The sequence below is a fragment of the Carassius auratus genome, chromosome 13, assembly GCF_003368295.1.
Source record: "Carassius auratus strain Wakin chromosome 13, ASM336829v1, whole genome shotgun sequence".
NCBI classification, from domain to species: Eukaryota; Metazoa; Chordata; class Actinopteri; order Cypriniformes; family Cyprinidae; genus Carassius; species Carassius auratus.
Window position 1 is genome coordinate 10,616,005 of NC_039255.1, and position 26,346 is coordinate 10,642,350.

A 26,346-nucleotide genomic window follows, 5' to 3' on the forward strand; every position below is an offset into this window, starting at 1 on the left:
TAAAACACTTTTGCGTCAGCAAAAAAAGTCTCAGCTCAGACAAGCATTCAGTGTTTTCAAGACATATTTGTTTGTTTGTGTTTTTCCACTGTCATTATTTTGAAATGTTATTTTCTCCCGAGTTCTTCAATCGGGGTCACACTTTCGTGCAGTCAATACTGCTCTTCAAGGCCTGTTGAGGTGTCTTGAACTGGACTGTTTGCAAGTGCACAAAGTAAAAGATAAATGTATCGTTTTATGTCGGGAAATGAAAGTGTGATGGGGACAGGGCACTGAGAAACAGTTTCAAGCAGCTGACTTACGTCGTTTTCTCCCATTTGTTGATAATGAGATACATCTCGTAGAACTTGCCCTGAGGAATTGTCCCTGGTGGAACCAAAAGGCTCACCCCTGGCAGGGGAAAAGAGAACCGAGGAGGATTAAAATAAAACGATACAAATATTATTACATATTTTTTACACTGAAAAAATGAGCTAAAAGAATGTTTGCACGTAAACGTAAACGTAAAACGTATTTAGCAAATCCAAATGGCAGGAACTAAATAAACATAAAAAAAAGAAACACAAATAAATAATATAACTAGATAAACATTTAATAATGAAAATTCTATAATATATATATCAGGACAAAGATTGTAGAATGAAAAGGGTATAACATAGGTATTAGAAGGAGAAGGTGACTTTTCAGGACATTATCCCATGTCCCCCCTTTTCAAAACGCATATAAATCACACAGAATGGAGTTATTGAAAATCTGAATAGCAGAAAGTTTCCTGTGAGGGTTAGGGTTATGTGTAGGGTTGGTACAGTATAAAAACCATTACGCCTATGGGATGTCCCCACTTTTAACAAAAGCAAACCTCACATATACAGTATATATATACAAACTTAAAAACAAATGTATCCAACATAGGCAGACTTGACTAAAATAAGTGGACATCATCAAAATAACACTAGAATATCATCATTTCCGGCACGTTTAAAACCTATTACCTGTATTGGGGATGGTGAGACGGCCACCAAGGTAGCCTAGTGTGGCGCTGGCACTGTGACTCGGCTCCCTGGGTAGGGTATGCCCGTGGTGGTCTTTAGGTCCAGAGCCCACGGTCTTCAGGCTCATGATCTCCCCGTCAGTGGAGCCCAGGCCTGTCGGGCAGCTCAAAAGAGGACATGGTAGAGGAGTTGTACACCTTTATCTTCAGGCTAGGAAGTGGGTCCAACAGGGGAGATGTGGTCATGGGGATCTTGTGCTGAGAGTCTAGGGTGGCCTGCTTCAGTGAGAAAATCGGTCCACGGAAGGTTCCGGCACTGGCTGTGAGGTCAGGAGGGGGCTGTCGGATGCAGTAGGTGTGGATTATCTAGCAAAGTAGAGAAGCAAACAGAGAGAAAGAAATGTTTCCGGCTCGCTGTAAAGTTACGGAGCGGATTTCCCTAAGAGATTAGGTATTAAAGGGGAGAGGATTTAAAAGAGGAGCCATATAAACAAATAATAGAAGATTAAATAGTTTTGAGAGAGCAGGTGACAGCAGGAGAAAGGATTAAAACTTAACACATACTTTGAAAGACAGAGTTTATATTAGGTTTTGAAGGTGTGAGAAAGGAGTGAGAATGAAAAACTGAAACTGAAAAACAAAGGTGAGGAAACACGGATGTCTCACCCTGTCGTGGCGGTTTGTAGCTGCCTAGGTGGAAGGCAGCAGTAAGGGCTGAGGATGAATCTGTGATTTCACCGTGAAGATGGCGGCAGCCCCAGCGATACACCAGGATGCCCACACACAGCACGAGGATCACACACAGCAGTAATGCTCCCACCAGACCCGCATACACCGCTACACCAGCGCCGGAGCCCAGAGCTGACACACATATAGGTACACATCTATTCATATACTGTATGCAAACCTATCACAGATGTAAATTAATACATTATGCAATACAAAAGTGTGGAAAATACAGGATATACAGTAGGTCAGAAGGAGAAGAAAAATTTGTAACCAGACTTTTAACAATCAGTATAAAGCCAAGTCAGGATTGCAGCTTGTTTTAGCCAAGAATCCCCCACTAAAACAGCAATCTCATGCTTTGTATGATCTTTTTTTTTTCTTTTTTTTTTATGGAGTTTGGTAGCATGGGCCAGTGAGATTGTAACTAGTGATCGCAAACAGTGGTTGCTATTTGTGTGGACAGTAAACAGATTGTGGGTGGTCTGAGGATAATAATAAGGGTCTAAATGTCCAACATGTATGAACAGTTGGGGGGTACTGTGGATCTAACAGTGCACTGTGGGACTCTTTTGTGACTCTTGATCCCTGTCTGCCATCGCTGAATTAAAGCTGCAGTAGGTAACTTTTGTAAAAATTTTTTTTTTTTTTACATATTTGTTAAACCTGTCATTATGTATTGACAGTAGAATATGAGAAAATCTGTTAAAAAATCAAGCTTCTCTGGCTCCTCCCAGTGGTCCTATTGCCATTTGCAGAAATTTGCCACTCCGGGAAAGAAACAACCAATCAGAGCTGCGGTTCATAACTTTTTTTGTGTTCAAAATTTACAAAATGTATATAATAAGTGAGTACACCATGAATCCATTTTCCAAACTGTGTTTTTAGCCTGTCATGAATCACTAGGGTGCACCTATAATAAGGGTTTATATTCGGACTATTTTAGATTGCTTCGGGGGTACCGCGGCGGAGTAACCAAGTACCTTTGTGATTCTTCATAGACATAAACAGAGAAGTAGCTCCGGCTACGATGTTCTTCCACAAGATGCAAGCAGTTCTGTTTATTAACCGCTAGAGCGTCAAAAGTTACCGACTGCAGCTTTAAGTGATATATTTACATACCATAGTATGCTATAAAATGGCATTAGAAGAAAAGGAGAGACAGGGGTGATCACATAGGTACTGCACCCAAAACACATAGTGGAGAAAAAAATGAGGAAGAGAGCAGATGCCTGTAAAGAGTGAGAGTGGGTAAAGGCTCATGTGGCAGGACAAAAGTGAATCTGACAGCTGTCTTAACTTATTATAGCAAAAGGAACAAAGCCGAATTAGGTGCGTTACTTTTTGGTCTCTCAAGTGCTGAATGTCACATTGATCTCAGAATATTATAGCATCACTTGAACTGTAAGCTACGCTATTGATTGCTCTGGGCCTGTAAGATACACAGTCATTAACTTCAATGTCTACAAAAAGCACTCTATTTCTGAACCAAGATTGCACATATATTATACATCATCTTCCAGGAATGCATATTCACATTCCTGTGTGTGTGTGTGTGTGTGTGTGTGTGTGTGTTTGTTTATATATTACATAAGCTATTCAGAATGAATCAAGTGTAAAAACACAAATATGTGCATTTTTGGAATAAAAATAAGAATAAGAATAAGAATTTTCAAGTCTGGAAATTCTAAAAATAGCCAACATTAAATATATTAGCCAACAACGTCTTATGCCTCAAAGTAGTATTTAAGAACTAAAGTAATATATAAATGTAATCTATAAAAAAAATAAACCCATATAGAAGCCAAGCCAATTAAATCAACCAATATTTGATTATTTTGAGATTCTCAGCCAATAACAGAACCAGTCCAAAATATGATATTACTGCTTTAAGTGATTAATTAAAATAGTGTTTAATTAAATTAAGTGATTCATTAAAAAAGGGAAAAAAAAGCTTTTAAAGTGTCTTTTTACTGTATATAATTTAAAAATGGACTGTAAGGTGCTGTCTTCTATTTTATATTCTCAGTTCATATGTTTTCACTTCATGAGGTTCTACTTTATCACAGGACAATGTGCAGCATATCCAGAGATGATCAGGACAGAAGTGACAGAGTGAAACAGTACACACACACAACCACACACTGATCATACTGTACTTGTATCGCATCTATATAGATGCATATTTCCAATCACTTTTCCTTGGGTTTCCCAGACACAATCACATAAGTATCCAGACGCACAGAGAGAGATGGTGAAAAGAGGATGTAACAGTATCAAATAAAAAAAAACACTGTTATTAAAAGGAAAACTTACGATGGTTTGCCTGTTCAATAGAAACCTTTTTATCTGTTAGAAAAAAGGCAAAAACAAAGAAAAAAAACAAGAAAGAGTGAACATGAGAATGGATGAGCAAAGCTATGAGCATAGCTCAGAGATGACTGCAAATGAAAGTGGAACAAATAATCAATAAATGCAAATTCAAGACTCAGCAAATGAACCATCAAAACATAAACTCAGAAACCATAGGTTTATGGCAAGCAGAGCAAAAAGTAAATATCTTACTGCTCTTACAGTAAGGGACATAGGAACTAGAGGAATCATTTATGAGGAGATATATAGACACACACACACACACACACGTGTGTTAATGCTGCGTTACTAATGCTTGAATCTGGGTTGTGCTCCAAGTTTTTTGCATTAAAACCTCCAGTCTGCACTATGTTCTGGCTGAATAGTGTGTGCATATGTGAGTGTGAGTGTGTGTAAGCATGCTATTGATGTTCTCCTGAGATAATTTAATGCTTTCAGTTGTGCTCATCCAATACCAGCCCTGGCATAAGAACCCAGTGTCAAGATGAATCTGGCTCACCATCACATGGCTGATGTGTTTCTCCACTTGCTAGTATTTAAGTTAATTTAGTCCGACTCCCCAAACCTCACCGTTTACCTTCTTGTCCATTAGTGCTCATATCCATGTGCCAACTCATTTTCTGAAGGAGTGAGGACCAGTGTTAGTTTTTTTTTTATTGTATTTTTTATTTTCATACTATATGTAAATTATAAACACTGGCTTGGCAACTAGCTGAAAAAGATTTGGCTAACTATAAAAAATTAGTGAGGGGAAGGTTTTTATATCTGTTCTCCATTTTAATGGTTAATTATTTTTGTGATGGGAAAGCTGAATTTTAAGCACCCATTACTTTAGTGTTCAGTGTCACATGATCCTTCAGAAATCAAACCTTGAATGAACAATCAAACCAGGACCACGTTCACATCAGTCATGTTTCATTAATGCGGACACTTTGTCACTGATGATGCTGGGTCATGTGACTTACTGCGGACACACAGTCCCTCCGTGCAGTTCTTGCTCTCCATCATGCTGCCGCTGCAGTGGCGTCCTCCGTTACGTGGTGGGGGCGCCTGACATTCACGGCTTCGCCAGTGTGTGCACTCTGTCCCACACGCTGACCACTTGGCCCATTCCGTCCAGCCACCGTCCACTAGAACAATACATAATAAGCAATTACACAGTGGATCATAACTCTGTCAGTGGATCATGTGAATTTGTTGGTGGTTATATAGTGTGTCACGAATGGTTGTGACAGGTGTCAGTCTTCACCTGGACAGAGGGTGGTGCAGCTGACTCTCTGGAATGGTGGGCCATCACAGAAGGCTCCTCCATTGAGCGGTGCTGGATTAGTGCAACTGCGTGTCCTCCGCTGCCAACCCCGCCCACATTGAGCATTGCACTCTGACCACTCTGTCCAGGATGACCAGCCCCCACTCACTAAGGTAGGAGAGCCAGATATAAATATACACACACAAGAGACACATATACACTGGCATGCAGTTTGCTCTGAAGAGAATTGAGCCTGTTAAATACACTCAATTGACTATTAAAGGAAAAACAAGTAGCAATGCAAAACGAACTACTTTGAGCTGTACAACAGGATACAATGTACAAAAGAGCTGCATATTATATCATTCTTAAGAGAGAAAGTACAGTCAGCATGACATAATCGTGACAGGACAGCCAAGATTTAAAGCAGAGAGGGCCTTGAAATATCCTTAAGTGTTTTTATGTAATTAATTTAATTAATTTTTTTTTGCAAGAATGACCAAATTAATGTATTTTGTCCCACTTATTACACAACTGCTTACCAAATAAATGAATAAATAAACATGAAATATTGATTTTGTGCTGAGATATTATGTACCCTACAATTCAAAAGTTTGGGGTTGGTAAGATTTTTTAATGTTATTGATTTTAATGTTTTATTCTCACTAAGGATGTATTTATTTGATCAGAAAATACGGTAAAAACTGTAATATTGTATATCATTATTACAATTTATATTTATTTAAAAATGATTTAATTTATTCCTGTGATGGCAAAGCTGAATTTTCAGAAGCTATTAATCAAATATTCAGTGTCACATGATTCTTCAGATATGATTTATAAATTTTTCTTATTATCAATTGATCCCCACAGTGTTGGTGCTTAATATTTTTGTGTAAACTGTGAAATATTTTATTCAGGATTCTTTAATGAATAGTACAACAGTATTTATTTGAAATTCACATTTTTTTTATAAAGAAACATTATAAATGTCTTCACTGTCACTTTTGATATGTTTAATGCATGCATGCTAAATAAGCAAGTTCTTGCAATAAAAAATTTATCTCACCCCAAACTTTTGAATAGTAGTGAATATATTTGAATGGCTTAATTATGGAAGAATAATGAAAAAAGAAACTTTAACAGTTGGTCAAATTTTTTATTATCATTATAGACTGCAGAATGCCGAAACTGACCAATAAGGATTGAGTATTTCACAGAGCAGTGTAATAAATATTCATAAACACCACGGGAGATTCTAGTTTTCTTTTGTCTAGAGAACTTTGCCTTGCCAGATTCATTCAATGATTGGGATCACTGCAGGGATTCTGATTGGTCAAGTGGTTACCGTAGACGATGAGTGTGGCAGTGCTGCTGCGTCGCCTAGCGACCACATTGCGAGCCACACAGGTGTAGTTAGCCGTGTCAGAGAGGCGAGCCTGCTTGATGATTAGGTCATGATCGATGGTAATTAGAAAGTTAGAATCCAGCGCCGGGTCAATGAGCTCTTCGTTCTTCAGCCAGTCCACCTGTGGCATTACAAGAAATCAATCCATTCAGTTTGAAGAAGAATGATGTGCATCTGGAACAAAATTGCACTTACAATCCTTTGAACAGAAAATGTAAAAAGCCCCAGGCATGTTCTGAATGCAAAAAAAGTATATCCTGTGTGGTTGAAAGTTTTATCAAAGTCTTCAATATTAAAGTATCACTGCTCACGAGTTTTACTGAAACCTCAAGGAATCAAACATTGTTTGTTTGTTATTATGCATGAAATAAACAAAGGGAAAACCCAGCTGGAGATTGAATCAATAACAGAAAGAAAAAGGCGGCGATATGGCACCTCAGCAGGCGGCATGCCCTCTGGTGGACGACACTGCAACAAGACTTCCTGCTCCAGACTCACTTCCCTGCCAAGAGGCTCCTGTTCAAAGTTCTTCCTTAAGTCTGAAAAACACAGATATTTTTAAACCAAAACAAACAATAATAATAATAATAAAAAATCTAAGTGTTTCAATTCTTTCATTAAAAAGCTAGAAAATAGCACAAGCAATAATAGTTGAATGTTCTATAGTCTGAATACTAAGTTTCTCTTCAGGTTCTGTCTTTTAAATGCAGTCTAAGATCAGATCAGATCACATAAGCTGCTGGACACAAACTCACAGGCGATGCGGACATAAGCCCGTCGGCTCTTTGTGGTGCCTGCCGAGCTCCAGGCAACACACTGACACCAATAGTCCTCCAGTCCAAACAACTCCTCGACCTGCGTCCGGGAGACAGAGATATCTACTTCTCTCACTACTAGACCTACGACAGGGAGGAAAACACAAATATATCAATCAAGTTTTAAATGTATGCATCCCTTACACATTCTGACAGTAGTAGTAAAATTGCAAGCCCCAGACCGTGCTTTATTTAAAATAATAAATTTATATGATGTATTTAAAAAATATATAAAAAAAATATTTAATAAAAATGAACAAATATAATGAATATACAAGATAATATAAATATATGTGAATAAACAACATAATATGAAATCAAATCATAATAAATGAATAAACATTTTAGAACAAAAATATAGTTGTATTATTTAGTAAAAAAATATAAAATAATAATAATACAATGCAAATACAAATAAAACAATACAAAAATAATAATACAATACAAATAAAACAAACTAATAATAATCTAGAGCTAATGTAAATGTAGTCTTAGGGAAGAATAAAAGTTCTTAATAATAATAAGCTTGATCATTCTGATTAAACCAATTGTGCAATTATCAGTCATCATATTTACATTCACATTCATCTGAGCAGACAGTTTTGCTAATTTTATGATTTGGTTAGCCTCCATCAAAGCTCTTTTGGACATAGCTGTGTTCACTGCTACACAAAATAAATGTCTTTGACTATTTCAGTCATTCGCACTCAGTGAGCGTGGGTGGGTGCTAAAGTGTTCTCTTAGCTTGATTGGTTTGATTTCTTTCATGTTTTAGGATTCAGTTTAACACCATTTTAAAAATGAGTTGAAATAATGTGGGCTGATGGTTTCAACAAAAGCATATACCACTGATTACTTAGCACACAGTAGGTCTGTCTTTAAAGGTGTATATGTTCATTCAAAATCAATTCTCCAGTGGAGAAAACGAATGGGATTTTTTTTTACCTCTGGAACTCAACTGTTTGACTCAACTGTCAGCTATCAGGAATTAATCTCTGAAGCGGCCTATCCTACAGTACACAGAAACTTTTCCAAGCCAAGACCTGTTCCCCACTAGACACGTTTGAGATGAATTATAACATCTAATGCCTATTAATGTCCAAGCACATCTGACACACTTTACCTGTGATAGGGTCCAGACTCTCCTTGGTCACATGGTCATTCTGGTTCACCCATTCTCCGTTGCATTTGAAGTATATCTGTGTGGCTGGGGCAGCCTTGCAGGAAAGTTTGACAGGCCTGTTTTTTACTATGAAGGTATCCTCTGGCTCACTCTGGAACTCCGGCAACGGTTCGGCAGGGGCAGATGGAAATGAGTCCGGGAGAACTTCGCTGTAATCACTGCCATCTATAAAAAACAGAGAGAGAGAGAGGTCAGAACATGTGTACAGTTTAGGCAAGTGTGTATTCAAAAGCATGTATCTGTCACAGCAAATGAGTTTGGCCTCAGGGCTAATGGTGAGACAGTCGGTGTATGTTGAGAAAGACTCGGTCCATGACATTTCAAGTGTAGTCTAGTAATACAGCTTTTGCTAGTCTCCGGCTCAGTATAGCATCCCTGGGGAGTCCACACAGAGCCAAGATGAAGCTGGGGGAGCTTGACCTTCCATCGAAACGCCCAGTGATCACACATTATCCCCTGACATTTTCCCAGTGACAGATCCCTCCCAGCACAGAGCTCATCCAGGGGCCTGCGTGTTTCACGGCTCCGCACCCAGACCCTGTCACCTCCAACACGACAATGCTGTTAACCTTTCAAGCATTAAAAGCTACATAGGCAATTGACTACAGAGTGAAAATGAGGTCTGTAGACACCGGCGCCGCGGGGCAAAACGGGAAAGTTGTTGGTCTGCACTTTCTGTGATTTGTAGCACACACTTCTCAGAGCTGGAAATGTTTTAGGGATGTCAACTGAAACGCAACTTATTTTTTTTGACTAACCTTAATTTTACTAGGATGATGATGTGCTAAAACTTGAAGGCATGTGTTCAGATAAGCAAATGTCCCCCACTCCCTCAAGTCAATGCAAGGTTGATGCACTACATTTGTTTTCAATTTCTATTCCTCCCTAGCCTGCAATATCGAAATAATAGTCAACGTCATGTCTAAAAATTCTCTCATTGATAGGCATAATCCCAAATGACAACAAAGGCAATTACAAACAAAAACAAGACTCTGATGGAGATGACACCTCCTTTCGGCCGTGACGGGGAGAGTTCACCCATTAAACTGCAAAGGCTCTCATGGTTGAAGGCACTGCTTGAGTTTAATTATCACACATGTACAACTGGCATCAACTGGCATTGTAATGATGTGACTAAAATACTTCTGACGGCATAGCTTATCTTGCTGCAGTGCAGGAACATAATTTAGTGTCAGGTTGGACTCCAAATCAGCAGCTTCGCCATCACAGGAATAATAAAAAATGTCAATATTTAAAAATGAATATGGTTATTTTAAATAGTAATATTTCACAATCTTTACTGCATTTTGAACAAATAAACACATTCTGATCACAAATATACTACATGCAAATTTGAGTGTGTGTACACATACAGTTTAGTGCTGCAACGACGCGTCGACGTCATCGATTACGTCTACTACAAAAAAACGTTGACGTGTGAAATGTGTCACACTGTTTACATCTCGCGTAATGGCGGCTTCTGCTCCTGGAAATGGAGAAATTTGCATTCTATCACAAAAACAGAGACCACTGTTATCAAAAGTATGGGAATACTTTAAACAGATGTCAAATAAAATGGTCCTTTGTTCCCTTTGCAAAAACGATCATGGTGTACCATGGCAGCACAACTGTGATGTACGAACACCTCCGAGGAAAACATACTGGCGCTCTCCGTTGTTACTGTTTAACTGGTTACCGTGTTATCTGGTGACCAACTTCCTGGTTCAGCTCATATTAACTCATATTTACCATAGTAAAATAATTTTCTTTGCCTCTTTATTTTTGTACACTGTAAAAACTTCAACCACATTGAAGTATTTTTTTTGGAAAAAAATGAATAAAGGTTGAAGTATTATATTAGAAGTTGTACTTATATATATATATATATTTAAGTTATCCAAATGATTCATTAGCTAATCAAAAAAGAACATTAGATTAATAATTTATTTTAATAAAAATAATTGTTAGAGTAGTCAAATAATCGAAAAAATAATTGTTAGAGTAGTCGACTAATCGAAAAATTAATCGTTACATTAGTCGACAGAAAAAATAATCGTAAGTTGCAGCTCTAATACAGTTAAATAAAAATTCAGTAATTTCCCTTGTCTGAACATTTTCCATGTCAATGAAATCGCTAAATGAAACCAAATATACCACTAATTTCAAAAAAAAATAAAATAAAAAAAAAAAAAAATATATATATACATATATATATATATATATATATATATATATATATATATATATATATACATATATATATATATATATATATATATATATATATATATACACATATATATATATATATATATATACATATATATATATATATATATATATATATATATATATATATATATATATATATATATATATACACATACACAGAGACTGGGTGGGGAGGAAGCATCATAAGTGCTCTGAAGGCTGACTTACGGGTCAACCGTCTTTGTGTTCCTCTGTGTTTGATGGAACAAGCTTGTGTGAGAAGTAGAGTGGTCTGAACTTGTCCGCAGACTGCAGAGGTGAAAGAGGTGAGGAAAGAGCAAGCTGAAAATTGGATTTGGGAGGGTGTTTTCACAAAGAAAGGAGGAGGAACACAGAGGGCAGAACAGAGGAAGAAAGAGAGATTGATAGAAAGGGGGGATAGAAAAAGAGCAAACAAACTACTGTAGGCTTGCCCAATGATCAAAGAGCAGAATACATTAATGCATTACCACAAACATTTCCAAATCATTACTCTTTTAATGCTGCTTCACTTAATATAGCCAAAAGAAACTATCTCAGTATTAGGACACAGAGTCTTGAGATTTTACTTGACAATAACATGCTGCAATAGGTGAAGCCCTTTGTAGTGTTATTGTGTGTGTTACACACAATAAAATCTAATTTACCCACACACACATCAGATAGGTCAGTGGCAGCAAGGCCACGACACGGTCCTCTAGCTGAAAGTGTCAGTCCAACTTTGTGTCATTTTGTGACAGCTGCGTCCTTTCTGCAAGCTCACAGCCAGAAAACGTTAAGACACACTCGCATATCAATATTGCCAATGCATATACTCGCAGTACAGAAAAGAAGAAAAATACAGAAAACTAAATAAATTAAGTACAAAATACTAAAATACTAAAATGTTCAAAATACAAATAAAATTAAATGCAACAGTTAAAAAAAAAAAAATACATATACATATATATATATATATATATATATATATATATATATATATATATATATATATATATATATATATATATATATATATATATATATATATATATATATAGATCCAGCGCCCGGGGTTCACTGCCTTGCTCAAGGGCACTTCAGTCATGGGTATTGAGGGTGGAAGAGAGCACTGTTCATTCACTCCCTCCCACCTACAACTCCTGTCAGCACTGAGACTCGAACTGGCAACCTTCTGGTAACTAGTCCAAATCTCTAACCATTAGGACACAGGTGCCCCTCCACCCCAAAAATAAAATTGAATAAAATGTACACCATTTTAAACTCTTCATGTCACTAAAAAAGGCAAAAAATGAATAATACTTTGTTAACAGAGGGATTCAGTCGTTTCAACACTTTCACAAATAATGCTGTCCCTTTTCAAAACATGAAAGTGTGTTGTGCCAATGACTAACTCTGCAACTCTATCCCCCCCCCTTCCCTTTTCTCCTTTCCTCCCTTTGTGTCGCTCTCTCCTCCGACAGCTGTCAGCTTGTCTTTTTCAGACTTTGACTTCTCTGTCGATAAGCAATTGTGTTTCTCTTTCTCCACACTACCTCCATGTAGCATCGATTGCTACAGAGAATCACCAGTCAAAAACACAGCCTGTCATTCCCTGTCACATACAGAGAGAGAGACAGAAAAAAAAGCAAGACATTTTGTTGAAACGGAGAGAAGACGAGTGAGAATGTGTACTAGAGGTCTTCACGTGCATGTGTGTGTGTGTGTGTGTGTGTGTATGCGTGTGTGTGATGATGCAGGATCTTCTGGGTGACAAAGCATGTGTGAAAGTCAGCATGAAAGAGACAGAATCAGTGAGAGAGATACAGATTTTCTATCTATCTATCTATCTATATATATATATATATATATATATATATATATATATATATATATATATATATATATATATATACAGTATTGTTCAAAATAATAGCAGTACAATGTGACTAACCAGAATAATCAAGGTTTTTAGTATATTTTTTATTGCTACGTGGCAAACAAGTTACCAGTAGGTTCAGTAGATTCTCAGAAAACAAACAAGACCCAGCATTATGTCAGTGGCAGCAAGGCCACGACACGGTCCTCTAGCTGAAAGTGTCAGTCCAACTTTGTGTTATTTTGTGACAGCTGCGTCCTTTCTGCAAGCTCACAGCCAGAAAACATTAAGACACACTCGCATATCAATATTGCCAATGCATATACTCGCAGTACTGAAAAGAAGAAAAATACAGAAAAATAAATAAATTAAGTACAAAATACTAAAATACTAAAATGTTCAAAATACAAATAAAATTAAATGCAACAGTTAAAAAAAAAAAAAAATACATATATATATATATATATATATATATATATATATATATAATATATATATATATATATATATATATAGATCCAGCGCCCGGGGTTCACTGCCTTGCTCAAGGGCACTTCAGTCATGGGTATTGAGGGTGGAAGAGAGCACTGTTCATTTCACTCCCTCCCACCTACAACTCCTGTCAGCACTGAGACTCGAACTGGCAACCTTCTGGTAACTAGTCCAAATCTCTAACCATTAGGACACAGGTGCCCCTCCACCCCAAAAATAAAATTGAATAAAATTTACACCATTTTAAACTCTTCATGTCACTAAAAAAGGCAAAAAATGAATAATACTTTGTTAACAGAGGGATTCAGTCGTTTCAACACTTTCACAATAATGCTGTCCCTTTTCAAAACATGAAAGTGTGTTGTGCCAATGACTAACTCTGCATCTCTACCCCCCCCCTTCCCTTTTCTCCTTTCCTCCCTTTGTGTCGCTCTCTCCCTCCGACAGCTGTCAGCTTGTCTTTTTCAGACTTTGACTTCTCTGTCGATAAGCAATTGTGTTTCTCTTTCTCCACACTACCTCCATGTAGCATCGATTGCTACAGAGAATCAACAGTCAAAAACACAGCCTGTCATTCCCTGTCACATACAGAGAGAGAGACAGAAAAAAAAGCAAGACATTTTGTTGAAACGGAGAGAAGACGAGTGAGAATGTGTACTAGAGGTCTTCACGTGCATGTGTGTGTGTGTGTGTGTGTATGCGTGTGTGTGATGATGCAGGATCTTCTGGGTGACAAAGCATGTGTGAAAGTCAGCATGAAAGAGACAGAATCAGTGAGAGAGATACAGATTTTCTATCTATCTATCTATCTATATATAATATATATATATATATATATATATATATATAATATATATATATTATATACATATATATATATATATTATATATATATATATATATATATATATATATATATATATATATATATATATATATAATAGATCTATCTGTCTGTCTGTCTATCAACAAGGCTTTATTAGCAATAGCATTTTTGTTAAAAATAAGGTGTAGAAAATAAGTAACTAGAAATATTGTAAATAAAGAGGACATTAAAAGACTAAAAAGATTAAATAAAAATAAACGGAACAATGCTAAAATAAAACAACATAACATAACATAAAAATAAGAGGCTAAAAAATAAAAAAAGTATATAAAGATAAAGTAATAAAATAAGATGAGTGGGAGCATAGGTTGCCTGAAACATAACCGCTGGTTCTTCACTGGGCTGGGCACTAACTTTACAAAGAATGCTCTCACACATAGTTTGAAGAGCAGACACAAATACCCACCAGGTCTTTTGGCAGCCCACAATATAGCTGGAATGGTCCCGGCACTCCTGAAAAGAGGGACGCTCTTAAAAGGGACCAAAGCCTCCCAGATGAAGGTCTCACGAACACAAAAACAAGACAACATCCAAAACAGTCAGCTACACTTTGGGATGTGTGTGAAGTTCTTCTGGAGTTAAGATTGCGATGGAAGAGAAACAGAAATGCTCAAAGGGACAACACACACACGGCTAACAATGATGTGGCCTAAAATAATTTTTTTTCCTAGACCTGTCTTGTCTCTCTCACACACAAAAGAACAATGCAAGTCACAAAACACACACAAAAGAATGGCGACTCTCACTCAAGAAGCCATGGAGGGTGTCAGACTGTAATTTTGCTAGCTCCAGAAAGTCTGAAGTCATGGGAGTCACACTTTATCATTAGCTTACAAAGGCTGTCATTACAGTCCACAAAATACATATACTGACTTTAACTTTACCCTCAACATTTACAGCTCTTATAATAATGCTTTGAAATCTAGAGGGTCTGGACTTCATCATTGCTGAGAATCAACATTTCTCAACGGTCAGACCTCAAGCGGTGAAAATGGGTGGTAAAAAGCTGCCCACAGAGACCGTAAGTACTAGAATGCTCAAGTGGTTTTCACTACTTATCTATGAGCATTTTTATTTATTTTTTGACAGAAATACAGATCATTTAAAGGGAAAGTTCACACCATCCCAAACCTGTATGCTTTTTTTTTTTTCTGCGATACACAAAATGAGCTATTTGTCAAATGTTGATAAACAATCAGTTTTGGTTACCACTGTCTTCCATCATATGGACAAAACTGTGACATTTCTCAAAAAAAATCTTCTTTTGGGTTCCACAGCAGAAAGAAAGCCAGACATATTTGAAACAACACAAGTGTGAACTCTTTTAAGATGTTCTCTTCAGACCCATACTACAGCACTCGAAACAGAAAAACTAATTCAACAAATTCAAAACTAATTACCACTTTACAGTCATTTGCACAGCAAACATCTGCAAGTGTTTTATATAGAGCTACTTCAGCCTGTTATAATTTATCTTAACTGGCAACAATATCCCGTTGTTGTGACTGTGTCTGATTAGATAAGGGAGAAAACTGCTGATTTACAGACACCCATTCTCACACATTTGTTCAATAATATATTATTGCATCACGTTGCCTGGCAACCTTAATGCACAATATTGTTTGATAGAAGAACTGTGCTTATGCTTAAATGTAATTATATCCTGAACATTGGTTTATATTCTATAATATATAAAGGAATTCACTACCATTCAAAATTACAGGGTCATGTTTTTGAAACAAGTCTCTTTGCTCACTCTACAGTGAAAAATATTCTGTAAAATATTATTGCAATTTAAAATAACTTTAATATCAAATTAATTCCTATGACGCAAAGCAGCCATTACTCCAGTTAAGTGTCACATGATCCTTCAGAAATCATTTCTGAGGAAACTGTGATTACATTTTTTCAGGATTCTTTGATTAACAGAAATTTTCAAAAGAACAGCATTTATTTGTAATTCTTTTGTAACATTTTAAATGAATTTACTTTCACTATTTAATTTAATGCAATTTTTGTTAAATAAAAGTATTAATCTATTTAAATGAGTGTATTCCGCTTAAGGATTTACAGGACAATTACAGGATTTACTGTGGCGCAATAACTGTAACGCATATTTCAGGTGACTTATTTCTGTATACTGTTCATATTTTTGTGTTGTGCTTTGTTCCCACACATGCAGGCTGAGGGAAATCTCCCCTCTAGTGAACATAACATGATTGTTTGAGTTATTTCTCAGTAATAGGCCAGCTATATCCTGCTGATGAGGGCCTGAGGAAGTGACACACGGCTGAGCTGACAGGAATATTCTCTCAGCATCTCTGCTAACTACAGTAGAGTAGTCATAGCAGAAATGATCTTATAATGGCTGCATCATCACTCTTTCAAATACACACAGGGTACACAATTAATACTTTCAAACCCAATGGCAGTTAATGCTGCCTTTAGTAAGTCAATTTATCAGTTATAAATGTAGTGGCACAAGCTATTCAAACCAGAGAAAACATCCGTCACATCATTTACATTTTCTAACGACTTCTACCACAAATTTACCATCAGAAGTTTAATTTCCACAAATGAAAACACAACATTTCGAAAAGGTTTATTTGCACAAACACTACCATTCAAATCTTTCAAATGTTTTTGAAAGATATTAATACTTTTTATTTAGCAAGGTTGTATTCATTTGATCAAAAGTGCCAGTGAAGACATATCATCACAAAAGATTTCTACTTCAAATAAATGCCATTATTTTGAACTTTCCTCTGATCAAACAGTCCTGAAAAATGTATCATGGGTCCCACAGAATTATTAACTTTTTTCAACATTGATAATAATAAGCAAAGTTACTTAAGCATCAAATCAGCATATTAGAATGCTTTCTGAAGGATCATGTCATACTGACACTATTGGCTGCTAAAAAGCAGCCGCTTTATCACCAAAAGAAATGAGTTCCATTTAAAAATACTGTACTATAACAATAGAAAACATAGTATTTCACTTTATTACTGTTTTTGCTGTATTTTTGATAAAATAAATGCAGCCTTTATGAGCATTAGAGACTTATTTTTAAAAAACATAAAAAAAAAGACTATTAGTGTATATGGACTAAAAATATCATTTTGCCACTATTATTTCAAAAGCTCATTTTGGACAGGCACACACCTTATATCATGGAGTGTGGCCTGGTCTACTGCAAGTTTCTTTATCATTTTAACAAAAAGTGTGCAAAAAAGTGTGTGTGTGTGTGTGTCTGTGTGTGTGTGTGTGTGTGTGTGTGTGTGTGTTCTAACCACTAACACCATCATCATCATCATCAACTCTCCAAAGGTATAAAGTAGTACATAAGTTGGTACATAAGGTTGAACTAAAGAGAGACAATGATTGATGAATTATAAAACAACCCCTGGTGCTTCTTATAGGACAATTATGAGTGATTGATATTCTGGGTTTACAGACACACATAACATCTCAAATGGTGCAAGGACAAAAACATAAGCTGGACAGATCTGTTCTACACATTTTTCATCCCTTCCATGTTAGTTTATTCAATATTTTGCCTGATTGGTAATGCTTCCATCTACCAATAAATGTCTTTTAAACCTAGTATTTAGTACATATTAGGCCACACTTTAATCCACTCCATGAATTTGCAAAAAAAAATAATAATTGCCTTCAGTGATCCCTTCTGAGAATACAATGAGAGGGTGAATCAAGGGTAACGTGAAAAGAAGATGGGGAACAGAAATGTCAGGAAGAACACGAAACAAATCAAAGAAATGTTGTGAAGAGGACAGGAGGAATAGGATAAAAATCACTCGAGACCAGAAGAAAGAGTGACACAGCCTGTTAGAGAGTGCATTTATATAAACACTGGGCAAGTAAGGTGTACATTGACAGGTTTTGATGATCTATTAACACTATCAACACTATCTATCAAAAGTAAAGAAAGCGGTAATATTGCAAATCTACAAGGTCACTTCGAGTTTACTGCACAAACACAAACTGTACATCTATACTTGTTAAATTGCCAGAAGAGGCAAAGAAAAACTTTGTTTAGTAAAACTGAGTGATGGCAGAGGACAAGAGATACAAAAAAAAAAAAAAGCAATCAGTAAACATGAAAGAGATATTTCTCCCTGGATGGATTTCCCAGAATGCCCTTAATTTTATCAGTCTCTTTTTCCTCTCAAATCTAAATCAGAATTAACGCTTCTTGTCTTGTATGACAGTAGAGCTTGTTATCACTTTCTCTCTCCGATACACACAACTACACACACAGCAACATGTAAACACTAGCATGTACAAACACACATACATCTACTCAAATGAGGTGTGTGACATGAAGTTCTAAGAATAATGGCTAAGAATAAGGGAATCATCATGGTAACAGAAATGTCACGTCGCTGATTGAATCTAGCATGTTAACAAGCTCTAGTGTGACAGGGCTATCTCTGTCCTCTGTGTTTTTGGGTATGTGTGTGTTTCTGTGTTTCTGCATAGGTGAGGTTTTGTGGAAAACTGATATCTGAGCTGACTTGAATGCTGCTCTCATGATTTTAAGAGCTTCTGAAAAAATGTAAAAAATGTACGTACACTTTCGCAGACGCCAAAGTCCCTTGGAAGACGTATGTTGGTGTGTAAACAGACACAAGAAACACGTCATGTCATGAACGCTTATACATTTGATTATTTGCATTAGAGCTGGACATGACTCCGCCTCTCAGGTGCAGACACACCCACTCCCCCTGAGGCTTCATTATCACCACTGAGAAAAATAATGACGGCTACATATTAATAATTAGTTTTTAATATCACTGAATGGTGATCAACCCAAAAACACCTAATTACTTGACCAGACAATCGTGAAGAATAAAATAACTGAAAATCTGGCTACTGGCATGAGTTTGTGTGGGACATTTGTCAGAGGACCAGTGGAACTAAAGGAAAAACATGATTTTTGCTTTTGATAAAACTTTTTCTTAGAATTTTCTTTGTTTCTGCTTCCATTTTTAAAATAACAGCGTCATCCGCAGCTCTTAATTGTGCCGTAGTGTCTTTATAAAGAAGCAATGTACACAAGAAGGCCTTGAATGAGGAATATTAGAGGATACAACAGCGAAAGATCATTACAATAAATGACCCTGAGTGCTCGTGTACTGTTGTTTTGAAGTGCTGAACACTTCATTTTTAAATGGTAAAATGGTGCTGCCATTGCCATTATGTATTGTGGTCAGATTGGAACCAAGCCGAGGTCCGGACCCACCAGTTGAATATGCCTGTGAGTTTCTAGTGTCTATGGCCGTTTGACACATTTCTTGGGAATGGCATGAAGATGGAGAGCCTATCAGCGCTCTTCTTCCTGTGCTGCTAACTCTGCATTAGGGTAGAGCTAGAGGGCGCCACCCCCCACTGAGCCCATCTATCAGCCACCATCAATAACTGCCCCATTCCGCAGCACCCCTTCTGCAAACCACTCTCCCCCAAAACCACCCACCGCATGGGAACAGACAGAGAACCCCCAAAACCATTAATCACCCTCAGACAAACACCAGGGGGAGAAAGAAAGAGTGAGATCAAGTGGGAGATTTTTACTCATGTGGAAGCGACCACTGAAACAAACAGGTCTTGGTGTCAGTCAAGCACTTCATGGGTGTGTATGTTATGTATGGTTGTGAGAATGCAAGGTGGCACCGGTGCCAGCCGCTCTGCATGTGTCGGGTTGCCATGATGTTCAGTCACATGGACTAGATCTCCCTGAGGACCTTTAGTTGATACACAGATCGCCATGGCATAGCAATGAATTCAACATCATCCACCGCTCTCTCTTTTTATTTCTCTTCAATACTTAATTTTCAAGATATTTTTTTTCCAAAGAACAGAACCAGTGTCACATCTGGATGGAGGAAGCTTTTCATCTAGGAGTCAAGTGGAGCTCCTGTGACACAAAATATCATGCAAAATTTTAAATAAAATATAAAAATGTCTTTTCATCTGACATACAAGTCAGAATTCTTCAGTTAAGGGGTCTATGAGGATGTGAATTTATATTAAAAGGGAATTTGTGTGTGTGTGTGTGGGTGTGTGTGTGTGTGTGTGTGTGTGTGTGTGTGTCCACAAAGGTGCAAAGGAAATTACAAAAATAATTTAGAATATGCATAAAATTATATCGTTTCATTTTTAATCATCTGTGTGTTATAAACTCTACAAAGTAGAAGCCCATTTTACTTCTACTGATAGTACACAGGTATTGTTCCTTCTGTGCACTTTTACCCCCAAAACATACCCCACCCCTTCCTCAAGTTGAGCCATGGAGCCAGGCTGCTTTAAATGGGTGTAATTAGATGAGAAGATGAGCAGCATTCCTTCCTAAGGGCAGGGTGATTACAGGCCCTCTCAAGACTCCCTACAATTACCCACTCTTTTCCAAACACATACACACACACACACAGGAATGTTCTCTCCCTTCAACAAACTACTCCACCTGATTACCACACAGTGGAAGGACATATAGAGGACGACACACACACCAGAGTCAAGCGCTCAAAACCTAAAATCCCAAATTTGGGGAGGTGAGCTGAACAGTCTGAACTCTGACCCCTGATGTCATCAGACACAAGCCTCAGGCAGTGATGGGGTACTACCCAACATTACCTTCATATTAAACCATGGACACAGACTCTTTCTTTGTCTTTTTTCAATGTATCATATCAGAGACTGTGGTAATTATAGAAAATGGTAGGTTGAGAGACACTCACTCGTGTGGATTATAATGAAGACCAACCTGTGAGTCATTCAGTCTCATTCTGTGCTTTAAAGAGTCAAAGACTAAACATTTCCTTTCAAACCTCACATTTCTGAAACATTCATAAATGCACTCTCACATTTATCAGCTAGATCCAATAATTTACTGACATTTAAACAGAATGAATAGGCAAAACAGATAAAAAAAAAGTTTGTATGTGCATGTGTAATGACCAGGAAAAATTCAAATAATAATTAAAAAAATAAAAGATTAACATGATGCAGTCTGATAAAAGTTACATTAAATGCACAAAACAGGCTGATCAGTCTCATTTATTCTGATTCAGAGCCAGTGATATGTGGTGGATTATTGTTTGTCTACAATCACATTCTTTTAGAGCAGGGTCAGCAAAATAATTTTGGTAAATGCATGTATCACATTTACAGAGACGCAAAGGTACAGAGATAAACTTAATAGATTTTTTGTTAATTTTTGAAGTGAAGTGTTCAAGTGTCTAATTGTGGACCAAAACCACCCTAATCATTCTTGGGAAATTATGAAAAAAAAAAATAATGCAAAAATAAAAGTAAAAATGCATTGAGAATAATTACAATTATAGTATAAATGCATCAAACATCAAAACCAAAAATGCTGTATTCTGGAAACCTAGACTTAAGACAATAAGCTGTCATCATTCACAAAAAAAAAGTGACGAGGGGAAGGAGGAGCACTCTAAGTTGAAACTATGATAAGGAAGAAAGAAAGAAAGAAAGAAAGAAAGAAAGAAAGAAAGAAAGTAAGAAAGAAAAGGAGGAAGAACGTAAGAAAGAAAAGGCAAACATACAGCAAAAACAAAAAAAATCCAACAAAGAAAAAATTTAATGTAAAAAAAATGTAATAAAAATAAAAGCAATACAGCCATTATATAAATAAATAATAAAAATAAACAAAAACACACAAAAAAAAAAAAAAAAAAACGGAATGAATTAATTCTTATTGATGAATCCGAACGTAGTGTTAACATGAATGCTGAATAAAGTGATCGGGTTATATGTCACAAGCTTGTGATCGGATTTACTCTTTTGATATGTTTCCCGCTGCGGTCGCATACTGTTTTAAAAAGCACACGTGATATTTATCTACTTCGGTTTCTAATTAAGCGACGACCAGCACATGAACGGTTTTGTAGTGCTGTGCTTACTTAGATAAAATAAAAGAAAAAGTAGTAAAAGTGCCCCTTCCCACACAAAAAAGTACAGCTCGTTCTGCATGTCATACATCATTAGGCTATTTCTACGTCACTGCGCATCCGCAGTACTTTCCAGTTTTGTTTTTCAATCCAACTACCCCTTACAATCAGATGAAAATCCAATTGACGTGTTTACATGTGACTTTTTTAAAATTCTGATTATGCTTCTAGTCCTAGTACGATCGGATTAGTAGGGTCCACGTAAACGCAGCTAGTGTGCTAGTGAGGCTGTATTGGTGCTGGGTTCTCTAAAGAGGGATATAACTAGATGAACCTGCCAGCAAACTTACATCAGGACTCAAGAGAAAGATGCTAAAAAGATACAGAGAAAAGACTGACAGAAAAGAACATGAGATGGAGGAAAGGGAAATTTACCCAGCAACCCTAGAAATCACTTGAGAACATGAGGATGGTACAGCGGCTAATCCTAAAATTCTTACTTCAACAAAAAAGAAAAGAAAGTTGGAGTCCTGTAATGAAACAACATAGTTTGGAGACCAGACTGATAAAGAGGTTGACTGTTCAAGTAACCAAGGAGAACAGTGGAGACAGAATAAGGCAATCTGTTGAAGAGGAGGAGGACAGAACAAGGAAGAGGGAGGGAACGAATACGTGTCTAAGTAACCATGGGAAAGACTGGAGCAAGGAAAGATTAAGCAACTGTCGAGACAGAATAAGAAAGCAAGAGGAAAATAAAGAGACAATGTATTAATGCAATTCCCTGGATGAGTTTAAGCAGCCAGGGGTGTATTGGGCCGTTGTTGTATCCTGTGCTGAGCTGTCCTTATGAAATTTGTTGTGACAGCTCGGCATCTCTTGACAAATGCTTTAGCAATGCTGCACCCCCGTCATGTTAATGAAGACATGTGGAGATGTGAAAAACCGGCAACCAGTTGACACATTGCAATGGACTTGCATGCTTACATATCAATGTATGCACAGATGCACAGCTGTAAGAAAAGACAACCCACTGAAGCTCGCTGACGAGCCGACACAATGCTGTATCATTCCCGTATCCCACGTACATAACCGATTCTGAAAGACTGGCATGATCACTGATGCCCGTGAATGGATGGGATGTGATATATTGGCTGTAAACAGCCAGACACACATAGAAGTTCACACATACACACCCGGACGAGCGTGCAAGCAGGGGGATTGACGTCACTTAGCTCTGTCATTGCGTCTCCTTGCATCAGAGTGTTCCCCTGGTGCTCACTCAGGCAAGAACAGGTATGAAGAGCACCAATGGCGCTCCTTGCTGAAACACTACACACACACAGTTAAGATGGAAAGATACATAGAAAGATAGTTGGAGCCGGAGAGTGAAATTAACAGACAAGCCCAAAGTTTACCCAAAGAAGATGAAAGATAGATAAAACAAATAGAGAGTGTGCGAGAAAGAAGCAATATTGGAGCACTTCATCAATCTCCTGACCCTACATTGGCTTTAGTTAAGTGAATGTGTCTTGTGTTCAGATTAGCGAAGCTTAATGCTGTTTACATCCTTTATCTACCCTGCTTTTTGCGCTTATCTACTGATTTATTTTACCTCCGCCAATGCCATCTTGTGGATTTAACTTATTTAACCTCTCACCCTCAACCCCCTCATAACCTTTCATTTTCTCCTGCACTCACCTAGAAGGTAGACAGCACAGCATTCCTGTCCTCAATCTCCATTAAAATAAAAGTAAAAAAGCTCTTACAGGCTATAATGCCTCTCACTTACATTACTGGTTGTTTTCCCAGTCTAGTGACTCAGCACTCTGATTTAAATTATTCAAAAACAGTGACTGACATGCTGACGGCATATTCGCTATTTGCAGACATGAGTGAGTGTGTGTGTGAACATGTTTTGGCATCACCAGATTGTAACAAGTGTAGTTGAAATTCAAGATTCAGATTTAAAATGTACACAGGGAGTGAATAGATTAAAGGGGGGGGGGGGGGGTGCTCGTTTTCACTCAATATCCTGTTAATCTTGAGTACCTATAGAGTAGTACTGCATCCTCCATAACTCCAAAAAGTCTTTAGTTTTATTATATTTATAAGAGAAAGATAGTCTGTACCGTTTTTTCCCGGAAAAACACGAGCGCCTGGAGGCGTGACATGTGGGCGGAGCTAAAGAATCACGAGCGCCAGTAGGCTTTTGCGTTAAGAGCGTTTGGAAGCTGTGACATTACCGTGAGGAAAAAAAAACAGCCAGATGAGCAGCAGCAGCAGCAGCAGCAGCAGCAGCAACGACGTCTCTATGTGGTATGTACTGAAACTGTATATATTTGCTTAGCTGTTTTGGAAAATGACTAAGTTCCACTTTATGTCGTCTTTTTTTTTTTTTTTTTTTTTTTTTTTTAAGGTGTACATGTGGAAAGTGCAGTTTGATGACAACATCGCATGTTGTTTACTTGATGTGCTTACGCGCCGATAGCTATGTTAACAACACAGAGATATTTGAAGCAGATTTACTCACGGCATGCGGTTCCAACACACGATTGTGACCCTTTTTCGTTGGGGCTGCATTATCCTTAAGAAATAAACGATGTGCAAATCAGGCGTCAAACTGGGCCTTGTTTGTAAAACAAGCATCTTCGAAATGCAGGGAACAAACCAAACACTTGCACAACTCCGTTGATGCTCTGTAAAAATAAACTCCATCCACTGGTCCCTTAATGCTGTTTTTTTGGTAATCTGTGCAGGGTTGTCTTGCCCTGGCAACCAAAAACACACTTCTTTTGTGACAATTCGGTCTCTCGCGCTGATCAGTGAATGTCTCTGCTCTGCTCCTCTGCTCTACGGGAGCGCGCGCTCTTCCGGCAGAAGTGCCCTTAGGACCCATATAAGGAAATTCAGCTCCATCTAACGTCACACAGAAAAACTTTCCGAAACTTGTGACAAACCGGAAGGAGTATTTTTGGAACAAAAATATTCTTTCAAACGTACAACTTAATTTTTGAAACTTTGTCCATGTTTAGCATGGGAATCCAACTCTTTAACAGTGTAAAAAACTCAGTATGCATGAAATAGCATTTCACCCCCCCCCCCCCTTTAATCTCAAATTTGTCAGATCACATGGGTTGTCTGAACCAAGGAAGTCTAGGATCATGGAACACTGGATCATGAGCTGCATGTGTGTAAATGCTGTGCTGCACTTCACTCTGAAACCTGCAGGGCATATATTTAATGAAATTGCAGCCTTTGCAATTTGAAGTGATTTCAGGTTTACTTACAATTAATCATGCAGCCTTAAGACAAACTGTTGTTGGACAGTGTAAATAAAAATAAAAAGCCTTCCGATTGATGCACTTTAAAATGCAGGTTGTGTGAAATCACAGCTGCACTTCAGTGATGGACAGATAGTGACAGTGTGTTACTGGGAGCTGTGGTAAAGAAAGACTGGTCCTGTCACATGTCCAGAGCTCTGGGCTTGGATGTTTTCTTTTCTGATGCCGAGACACAGCGACTAGCATGACGAGCCCTGGTGTCTGCTATGACGATAACAAGCAATGACGTCCCCTGCCTCTCTCTCGTCTCCTTCAGCTGCTCTTCCCTCCTTCACGGTGTCTTTTCCCACTCATTTCCACTGAGCCAGGGCACTGGAACATCGGTGCTCTGGAGTGCAGAGATCAGATCAAGCAATACCGCTGTGCACGTTATCACAATACAGTAGGATTGATTCATCAACATTCTAATGAATTTAAAAGGAATTTTTGTTGTGTTCACAAACAGACCAATAATACCTAAAGAAAGTTATCAGTAAGCATTCCCATCCATCTCAACAGGCAGTTTTACACTTTTTTACACTACAAAAACAAACCAGGCAAAAATAGGGTAAAATGTATAATCTAAATGTAAATAATAATTATTATTATTCTAATATTCAAATTTTAATAGATCATTTATACATAAACAGCCCCATTCAAAATCTAAAGGTCAGGGATATTTTTTTTCTTTTGAAAGAAATACATTTCATTCAGCAATGATGCATTGTTGCATTAAATTCAGCAAACGTGACTGCAAGGATATTTATGATGTAACCAAAGATTTCCATTGTAAAAAAAAATTGATTCAACACAGTGGTTTTCAGTATTCATAATAATATTTTTTTTTTACTTGAGCACCAA

General features: G+C 37.4%; 1 pseudogene; it reads right to left on the minus strand.

Moving 5' to 3' along the window:
* Positions 1–293: 293 nt before the first annotated feature.
* The window catches only part of LOC113112618 (netrin receptor UNC5B-b-like), a 51,029-nt pseudogene continuing 24,976 nt past the window's right edge, over positions 294–26,346 (minus strand).